Raw genomic sequence first — 10,918 nt, forward strand, 5'->3', positions numbered from 1 at the left:
GTAGCTCAAGGTGAGTTACATTCAGGTACTCTGGATATTTCTCTGTCCCAGGAGGGCTCACAATCTAAGTTTGTACCTGAGGCAATGGAGGGTTAAGTGACTTGCCCAAGATCACAAGGAGCAGCAGCGATTTGAACCGGCCACCTCTGGATTGCAAGACTGGTGCTCTAACCACTAGGCCACTCCTCCTCCAATTAAGGTTCAGTACAGTACTACTAAATTATATCTGGTTAAACTGCAGAAGAGAGCTTCATTGCGAGCAAAACGATGAATGATTGAAGGCAGGAGTACATGTATGCACTCTCATGGCACTACTACTCTTACCAGGCCCATGCTTTGTCAATAGCTGCTCTGCTTGACCGTCCACTGCTCTCAAGGTCGGCTGGAACAAGGATGGTTGTAACAGCTTAGGGACTATAAACAAAAAATCAATAAGTGACAGTCTTCAGCTAGAGCCTCTTCAACTGTGAAGAGGAAAATTTCAAATTGCCCTCTGTCGCCTTCCTACCAATTTTCAACAGAAGTCACAGGGCAGGATTAAGGCACAGTTTTCAGGTTTATTAAAACCTGATATACCGCCCTTGAAAGGGGTCTTTCAGAGTGGTTTACATAATATAAAATCATATAAAATAAAAATAGTTGAAAAAGGAAGGGGTAGAGCAATCAAACATATAAATGGCAAGTGACCGACTCACTTGCAAATGCACAGTACAGACTTCCCTCTCTGACCCATCCCCGCGTCAAGTCGTGATGAAGGAACAGAGAGGGAAACTGCGCTGAGGAGGAAACCACTCCCCCTCCTCTGAGGTCACCACCGGACCCCCTCCACCCGGGCCGGGCCCTCTCTTCTCCATTGAACTTACAGCGCCGAAACCGAAGCAGGCAGATCAGCTCCCGTCGGCCTTCCTTCCCTGCCTGTGTCCCGCCCTCGCCGACGTTACATCACACGAGGGCGGGACACAGGCAGGGAAGGAAGGAATGTTACTATGTAATAGGCAAAGTACCTAGCACATGTGTAGAACAGTCTTGTGGTAAGCGTCAATGTTATACGCATACCCAGGGGAAAAAGGCGACTGCATTGTAAGATTCCAGAACTGTAGTAGTGCTGTTACGTGCAGGACACACATACATATAATACACGCATATAGCATATTTACGTGTGGGACACACCCACCTACACATTTAGTACATGCCTATAGCACATTTCACACACACATGTAGATTCTATTAGCAAATGTTCCATGACAACTTTTTTCACACTACTGTTACATGCGGAACAAACACATATAATACATGCAACATGGCACATTTAACACACATGTGCAAATACTATTCAAAATGCAAGCAGACTGCTCCGCCGAGAAGTCTCTCTCATGTAACGATAGCTCCAGACCTGCCAGAACATTTTGAACATTAAAGATAGGCACTCCTTTCTGTGCATTGCATGGAAACATCTGTGCATTGCACGGAATGCTCATTTTAATATTAATGAGTTCATTGTAATACATTTGCATATGATTCTCGGTAGCTGCTATTACAAACGGTGAAAGTGACACAGAACCCCTTTGTGCATTAGACGCTGAATAATGTGTGCTGAACTGGCTACAACCAGTTTAAATCAAACATTGCAAGCACGGTAAGCTTTGAGCATCGGGGCCTCAGTGTAAAAATCCGTATGGTCTGGCCTGGATAACAACTATAAACTGCAAACTGGCTGCACCAGATTTTTGCGGATACATCCCTTCAGCATTTAAGTCATCAGCTTGAAGTTTAGCATGTCTCCTGGCCAGCAGTTCAGAGAAAGGGAATATTTAAATATAATTATTGGTTGCTGGTCTGTTTTGTAACATTTGCCTTTTTATGTGATTGTTGTGTCACAGATTTTAGCTGATTCATATTATGTTGACCTAAACTATCACTTTGCATTTATCAGCATGTAGCCTTATAGGACAGAGTTATCAGAGTCAGGTGCTCCTGTACAGTTTAGGGACATACTTAGTAATAGAGTATGTATTAAGCCCTTACACAACTGCCCAGGAGACCCAGAGTGTGTTCTGTGTTAGTCTTCTTTCTAGACCTTCTTAGCATTGCTTTAGTTGAGTCTTCTGGAGGAAACTGAAGGGGTAACATCTCACTTCATGAGCTCTCAAATTCATGGAGAAACTTGGCTTTCCACCCAGCTTCTAGTCTGGGAATTCCAGCCTGCCCTGGGAGGGAAATGTAGCACAACGTGTATTCCCAGAGCGGTCTAGTCAACTCTAACCACTAAAAGATTCAGTTCAAGCAGCTAACCACACTATCTGTTCAAATGAGACCATTGGAATTCACCTTCCACCCAAGGGTAACGCATGCAGCTCAAGTCTTGACTTAACTAATCTATTAGAATGATACTAACCAAGCTAGTCTCTTTCTAGCACTCTAACATTTTTTTTCTGTATGCTGGAGTTGCTGTTGAAGCCTACTGTAGTCCATCCTGATCTGTCTTGCCATATACAGGACACAGATGATGACTATCAAATGGCTGCTGTCTTTCTCTCTGGACAGATACTTCGTACCCTCAAATTGTGTTATCCCTGTGATATTCTGTACCTATACATTGTAAGCTGCACTGAGCCTGCTATCGAGTGGGGTATAAATGCTATAAATAAATGAATACATTGCCATACTTAAACCAATACAACTCCCTCCCTGTCCGTCCCCCCCATACTCTTTCCTACCTTTTCTTTCCACCACTGCCCTCACTATCTGTCCCAAGCATATTGTTTATTGGGAATTTGTTATACCACCTATTCCAACGAGGTACCTTCATTGCAAGGCCACTCCAGATGTTGTCATCCTCTTTGGCTCTTAGAAGTCCCACATAAGCCGGCACCAAGGACTCCCTTCCATTGTTTTATGACCAAGCTTTGTAATAATTCAGACAACCACCAAACTTTGTGAGCATGTTGTCCTCAACCTCCAGGCACACTGATCTCTGCCCCGTCCAACTTTAACCACCACCTCCAGGAATCTCCAGGCTATTGACCCCCCCACTTTATCCTCTAGTATCTCTAATCTCCTCCCCTCCATCATGTCCTCCGAGACTGTAGACAAAGCGGTCTCCGCTTACAATGCCGCTCTCTCCTCTGCTTTGGACACCCTCGCTCCATCCACCTCCCGTCCCACTAAGCGTACTAATCCCCAGCCTTGGCTGACCCCTTGCATCTGTTACCTTCGCTCCTGCACCCGATCCGCTGAACGCCTCTGGAGGAAATCTCGTACCCACTCAGACTTCCTTCACTACAAATTCATGCTATCCTCCTTCTACTCCTCCCTATTCCTTGCAAAACAGGACTATTACACCCAATTGACCAATTCTCTCAGCTCCAACCCTCGTCGTCTCTTCACCACCCTTAACTCCCTCCTCAAAGTGCCCCCCGCTCCCACTCCCCCTTCACTGTCTCCTCAATCACTGGCTGACTATTTCCGCGACAAGGTGCAAAAGATCAACCTTGAGTTCACTACCAAGCCACCACCTCCTCTTCAGCCTGTAGCCCCATCCAACAACCAACCAACCATGGCCTCTTTCTCCTCCTTTCCTGAGATCACCAAGGATGAAACCTCCCGTCTTCTTTCCTCCTCGAAATGCACCACCTGTTCCACCGATCCCATCCCCACCAACTTACTTAACACCATCTCCCAAACTGTCACCCCCTCCATCTGTCGCATCCTTAACCTCTCTCTCTCCCCACTGCAACTGTCCCTGACACCTTCAAGCACGCCGTAGTCACACCTCTCCTAAAAAAAAACCATCACTTGACCCTACCTGCCCCTCCAACTACCGCCCCATCTCTCTCCTACCCTTCCTCTCCAAAATACTTGAGCGCGCCATTCACAGTCGCTGCCTTGATTTTCTCTCCTCTCATGCCATCCTCGATCCACTTCAATCCAGTTTTCGCCCTCTACACTCGACAGAAACAGCACTCTCTAAAGTCTGCAATGACCTGCTCCTCGCCAAATCCAGAGGCCACTATTCCATCCTTATCCTCCTCGATCTATCCGCGGCGTTTGACACTGTCGATCATGATTTACTTCTTGCCACACTGTCCTCTTTTGGGTTCCAAGATTCTGTCCTCTCCTGGTTCTCCTCTTATCTCTCCCACCGCACCTTCAGGGTTCACTCTCATGGATCTTCCTCCATTCCTATCCCACTATCTGTTGGTGTTCCCCAGGGATCTGTCCTTGGACCCCTTCTCTTCTCAATCTACACCTCTTCCCTAGGCTCACTGATCTCATCTCATGGTTTTCAGTATCATCTTTATGCTGATGACACCCAGCTATATCTCTCCACACCAGACATCACCGCGGAGACCCAGGCCAAGGTATCGGCCTGCTTATCCGACATTGCTGCCTGGATGTCCAACTGCCACCTGAAGCTGAACATGTCCAAAACCGAGCTCCTTGTCTTTCCACCTAAACCCACTTCTCCTCTTCCTCCACTCTCTATCTCAGTTGATAACACCCTCATCCTCCCCGTCCCATCTGCCCGCAACCTCGGAGTCATCTTCGACTCCTCCCTCTCCTTCTCTGCGCATATCCAACAGACTGCCAAAACCTGTCGCTTCTTCCTCTTCAACATCAGCAAAATTTGCCCTTTCCTTTCTGAGCACACCACACGAACTCTCGTCCATGCTCTCATTACCTCTCGCCTTGACTACTGCAACTTACTCCTCACCGGCCTCCCACTTAGCCATCTATCCCCCCTTCAATCCGTTCAGAACGCTGCTGCACATCTTATATTCCGCCAGAACAGATATACTCATATCACCCCTCTCCTCAAGTCACTTCACTGGCTCCCGATCAGATACCGCATACAATTCAAGCTTCTACTCCTTACCTACAAATGCACCCGGTCTGCGGCTCCTCACTACCTCTCTACCCTCATCTCCCCCTATGTTCCCACCCGTAACCTCCGCTCACAGGACAAATCCCTCCTCTCCGTACCCTTCTCCACCACGGCCAACTCCAGGCTCTGCTCATTCTGCCTTGCCTCACCCTATGCCTGGAACACTCTTCCTCAACCCCTACGCCAAGCCCCCTCCCTACCCATCTTCAAATCTCTGCTTAAAACTCACCTCTTCAATGCTGCTTTCGGCACCTAACCTTTCGAGAAATATAGTAAACCCTATCAGATCGACTCTACACTTGTCTTTTAGATTGTACACTTGTCTCTAGATTGTACACCTGTCTTTTAGATTGTAAGCTCCTTGAGCAGGGACTGTCCTTCCATGTTAAATTGTACAGCGCTGCGTAACCCTAGTAGCGCTTTAGAAATGTTAAGTAGTAGTAGTAGTAGTCTTGTATGGGATATTCTTGTTTAGACAGTTTCATGCTGCTTCCAGTTGGATCAGGCTGTGTATAAGTGAATGTAGTTGAGTACTCACTGAAGTTAGGGTTATAATCATGGCTACTCCATGCAGATTATCCCATCATTCCCATAAGTATGATGCAATTACACCACTCCTATTAATGCTGTAACATTAGCTGCTTTACACAAATTACCCAAACCTTCTTGGAAGGCTGATCATGGCCTAAGTTACTGCTCTTCCTGTAGGACAATACTCCATAGCATGCTTTATACCTCATGTCCTGCAGTGAGAGACAATACTGTGGATACGAAAGAAGGAAATACACTGGTAGAACATCTGGGGTTCTAGGGGTTGTTGTAGATTCTACTTTAACTATTGTGACTCAGGTTAAAAAAAAATTCAGGACTGTATTCTGTAAATGAAGCATCTACGTTTAACTGGATCTTACTTTTTTGAGAACTACTTCAGACTATTGGTCCAATTGCTGATTGTACCTCACATTGACTACTGCAATGCTTTATATTTGGGAACTTCTGCAAACGTGGTAAGTCAACCTCAGCTTTTGCAAAATACCACTCACTGCTAGATTGATAGGAGTCAGCTCTATGGGTGCTCTGGGTGCATGAGCACCCCAAATATTGAACAAACTCATTGACAGTGTCCAAGGAGGGGTAATTTCCATTGGGTTTAGCACCCCTAATCATTTTGAAAAGTTGGCTCCTCCACTTTTGACAAGACTGCATTGGCTGCCAATCCAGGCTCGAGTTTGTTTTAAAGTGGTCTGTATAATTTGTAATAAACTTTGAGGCTTCAGTCCAGATTATGTTTCAAACTCCCTAACAAGCCTAGCTTCCAAGCATTCATAAAGCTGGCATTTTAGGAATGACCCTCTAGTAGAGGAATTCAATTTAAATGATTTTTTTGATTCTTCTTTTTTATTCTAAACAGCCAAGCTGTGGAATGCTCTTCCTTTATACTAAAGACAAATTTCTTCTTATCTTGTCATCATGCTCTGAAAATGTTTTATTTTGCAAAGTATTATGTTGATAATTAAGTGCTTTTTTATCACCTTGATTCATGTTTTAATGTTGTAGCTTCTGATGTATGCATCAGCCTCATTATTTGTATGTCACTTAGAACCTAAAATTAGGGATTGGGCGATTAGTAAATGCAGAAAATAGAATAGGAAAGAAAGGAAGAGTTAAGTTTCCCCTGAATGCAATTTGATAGCATATTAACTAGCAACTATTATGTCTGGTATATGCAGAAAATAAATTAGTCTTACAATTTGTTTCTTCACATCTAATACAATTAGCCAATAATATATGTCATGATTGTTGAGTTTAATTACCTACATTTTGTTTGGAGGGGGGCTGCAGGCTAGGAGCTTGAATTTTAGTTGAGGGGTGATATAACACTGGTTCGCTTAGGGTAGAGACTTGGGTATTGTTCTGAAACCAGCCCAAAATCTGTTTTCTGCCCAGTTTCGGATTTGCCAGAAATGTTATTTTAATTTACGGCCATTTTTGGTTTCAGCCAAAAAGATCAAACCTTCGATATTCAAAGCATTTAACCAGCCAGAATCGGCACCTGGCCGGTTGAATGTCTCATAACCCGCTATCCGGTGATATTCAGTGTGGGGGGGGGGGGGGATAGCCGGCTATCTTCCGCTAGATATCACCTGTTAGCAGCTAGCAGATGGCTGGTTATATCTGGCGATATAACCGGCTATCTGCCAATTTTCAGCCTCACTTTTGCAGCTGTATTTGGCCACGTGAATATATGGCTATGGTTTATTAGAACTTGCTATACCGCCATGACTAACTGTCAGCTCTCAGCGGTTTACAGTATTTAAAACAAATATTGAGAAAAGGAAAGGAACTACACTGTTTACACAGAAGCGGAGCCAGGTTGACAGTGCGGGGGGAGTGAGAGCGGCGCGAGAGCGGACTTCTTCCAGCATTGGTGCACATTTTCAATACAACACCTTGAGAAAAAAATAGGCACCGGAGCTGGCAGAACTCGTTTGTGGGAGCAGCTGCTCCCCTGGCACCCCCCCCCCCTTGCTACGCCACTGTATTTACAGGAAAGTGGATAGAATAATGGAGATGGAAGAAGACAGAGAGAGGAAGGGCAACAGCAATTTGTCATAACAGTTCAATCTATGGTAAAAGCTTTTGAAAGAGCCAGATCTTTAATCTTGATTTGAAAGTTTCAAAAGAGGTTTCAGCATGCATGTCTAGTGGGAATGAATTTCAATTAAAAGGAGCAGCAAAGAAAAAAGGGCAATGATGAGTGGACTCCAATTGGGCAAAGTTGGGGCCGGGCAAGACTAGAAGATGATCGTTTATTGAACATACAAGACGGGCAGGAGTATTGAATAGTGAGGGAAAAGAGATAATGGGATAGACCAAGCCTATGGGACTTAAATGTGAGGACTAGTAATTTAAAGAGAATGTGCTGATGGATCGGTAACCAGTGATACTTCTGCAGCAATGGAGATGCATGATCGTAATGATGGGTATGGCAAAGCAAACAGATGGCTGTATTTTGTAGAGACTGAAGCCTTTTGATAGAAGCCTGGGTACAACCTAAGTATATAACATTGAAATAATCCAATCTTGTAATAAGTAAAGAATGAACAAATGAAACATTTTGCCACTAAAATATCACCGGATTGCATGAAGCTGGCGAACAACGAAAAAGCCTGTTTTGCATACATTTGAGATTTGAAGTGTGAATGATAATTGTGAGTCGAGAATAATTCCAAGATATCTAAAAGAGTCTACTGGTTGAAGAGTAGATACAAAGAGCTGCAGCTGAATGGATGGAGTATGAAGGGCACCTGTAAACCAACACGTTACAGTTTTATCTCTATTAAGAATGAGTTTGTGAACAGAAAGCCAATCAGAAATAAGCTGAAGACAATTTTGGAGTGGACCAAGGAAAGGGTTAAAGGGATTTGTAGGATACAGCAGGAGAATGTCATCTGCAAAGAAATGAAATGAGATACCTGTGGATTATATCAGGGTTGCTAGGCGACTGAGAACTAGATTGAAGAAAAGATAGAGCCTTGTAGAACACCATAGAAGAGTGACCAAGGGGATGCACTAGATAAGGGTGTGACTACAGTGTAAGTATGGTTGGAAAGGAATGAGGAGAGCCAGGATAGAACTGAGCTTGTGATGCATAGAGAACTTAGGATAATAAGAGGGAATGGTCAACAAGATCAAAAGCAGCCACAAGATCAAGAGAGAAAGCAAGCACCACATTGTGTTTATCCCAATGAGTGTAGATTTCATTAAGCACTGCAATTAAAACAGTTTCCACACAAAAATGCATGCAAGAGATTTGTGTACAATGGAGGCAGTGCATGCAAATATCTCTCATGGATATTCATTGTGGATATCCTGAAAATTTGGCTGACTAGGGTGCCTCCAGGACCAGGTGTGGGAAACCACTGACATTTGCCCATAAATGACCTCTTACTTTGCAAGCAAGCATGCACAGGGGTGGAGTTTGGGCAGAAAATGGGTGAAAATCACAAGTATGCACATAGATTAGGACAGTAGTTCCCAAACCTAGTCCTGGAGACACCCCAGCCAGTCAGGTTTTCAGGATATCCACAATGAATATTCATGAGAGATATTTGCATGCACTACTTCAACTGCATGCAAATCTCTCTTATGCATATTAATTGTGGATATTCTGAAAACCTGATTGACTGGGGTGCATCCAGGACCAAGCTTGGGAATCATTGGATTAAAAAATACCTGTACCTTAATCTAGTCTTTCTCAACCCAGTCCTTGAGGTACAGCTAGACCCATTAGGTTTTCAGGATATCCACAATGAATGTGCGTGAGATAGATTTGCATGCACTGCCTCCTTGGTAAGTAAATCTGTCTCATGCATATTCATTGTAGCTATCCTGAAAACCTGATGGGACTAGGTGAGTCTCAAGGACTGGGTATTTAAGCACTGCCTTAATATATGCACATATGTGCATAAAGTACATGCCTCCATTTCAATCAGTTCTCAAGCAGGTGTAGGGTATCACATCTACATTCAAAGTGCATTCTCTATCACACACTAGTGTTTTCTAAAGCACTTTTTCCCAAGTTGGTCCTAGAGTAGCCCCTTGCCAGTCAGATTTTCAGGATATCTGCAATGAATATGCATGAAACAGATTTGCATACCAAGGAGGCAATGTATGCAACTCATGCATATTAATTGCCGTTATCCTGAAAAACCTGACTGGTTCTCTTTTTCTACCACACTGGCTCTCACTTCTAAATCTGAGCCAAGCAGGACACCATAGATCTGTACAGTTCAAATTGGCAGGAAACAAACACTGGGCAGTAGAGGAGGAGGAAGCACCCCAAATATTGAACAAACTCCTTCAGGCAGAGGTGATTTCTTTGGATTTAGAACCCCAATATATTTGAAAAGTTGGCTCATATGCCCTGGTATGTAGTTGCTCTCCTCCTCCACTTCTGCAAATCAGAACTGGCTGTTGGAAGAGGAGAGATGGGGCAAGCTGAAGTGCCACAAAATGCTGAATGTGTGGGAAGGAATGTCAAGGAGGGTTGGGAGATAAGGATGGCAAGCTAGAATGAAGGAGTGAGTGTGGGGGGGGGGGGGGGGGGCTTGCTGGTAGTGCCAACATGCTGTGAATGAGAGGGGTGTAACGTTCCCCAAAGAATAATCTTCCCATGTGGGGTCATGAAACTGCTGACCATCCAAATGACATTATCAGGGCCAGCCCAAGGGTATCTGACACTATAGGCAAAACTTTAGCTGTGCTCCTTCCCACCTCATAATGTCTCAAGACCCCATCTGTTTCTCTTTCAACACCCCCCCCCCCCCAAGACCCCATCTGTTTCTCTTTCAACACCCCCCCCCCCTTATCTTACACCACTAGTTTCTCCCTGTCAAGCCTTTGGTAATCCAGCATCTCCCCTCCCCCTCCCTACCCTCAGGGGTAGCCAACATCTCCCCTTTTCTTCACCTCCCCACATGTCTAGTATCTCCCCTTTTCTTCATCTCCCCCGTGTCCAGTATCTCCCCTTTTTTGTCCCCAACCCTTCCTGTCCAGCTGGATAGCTATAAAGAAAAGAGAATCATTGCTGATGTCTATCAGGCAGAGCGTGAGGCAACCCTAAACTGAGAGGCAGGCTTTGTGGTGCAGTGTGCACCAAGTCTGCTGGATGCTATGAATGGGGGAGGTTGGAGGAGATATGCAGGGACAGGAGAGCTGTATGTTTTTAGCATGGAGGCCAGGCTCAGCCGGGTCATACTTCTGGCAGGAAGCTGAGGAGGCAATGCTCACATGGGATCAAGGGTAATGTTAGAAGAGGAAACAGGGGGCAGATTCTGAGTTTTAAGGACAAGACTGCCAGCTGCTTGGTTTACGGAAGGGTCACAATGTCACTCCCCAAAGCCTATTGTCCTAGGCAGATGCCTAGTCTGCCTAATGCAATGGCTGGCTTTATCTCTACCATCAGTCTTTCTCACTGTCAAGCCCTCCACACCCTGTACTACCAATCTATCTCTTATCCCCCACCACCAC

The sequence above is a fragment of the Microcaecilia unicolor genome, chromosome 9, assembly GCF_901765095.1.
Source record: "Microcaecilia unicolor chromosome 9, aMicUni1.1, whole genome shotgun sequence".
Lineage (NCBI taxonomy): Eukaryota > Metazoa > Chordata > Amphibia > Gymnophiona > Siphonopidae > Microcaecilia > Microcaecilia unicolor.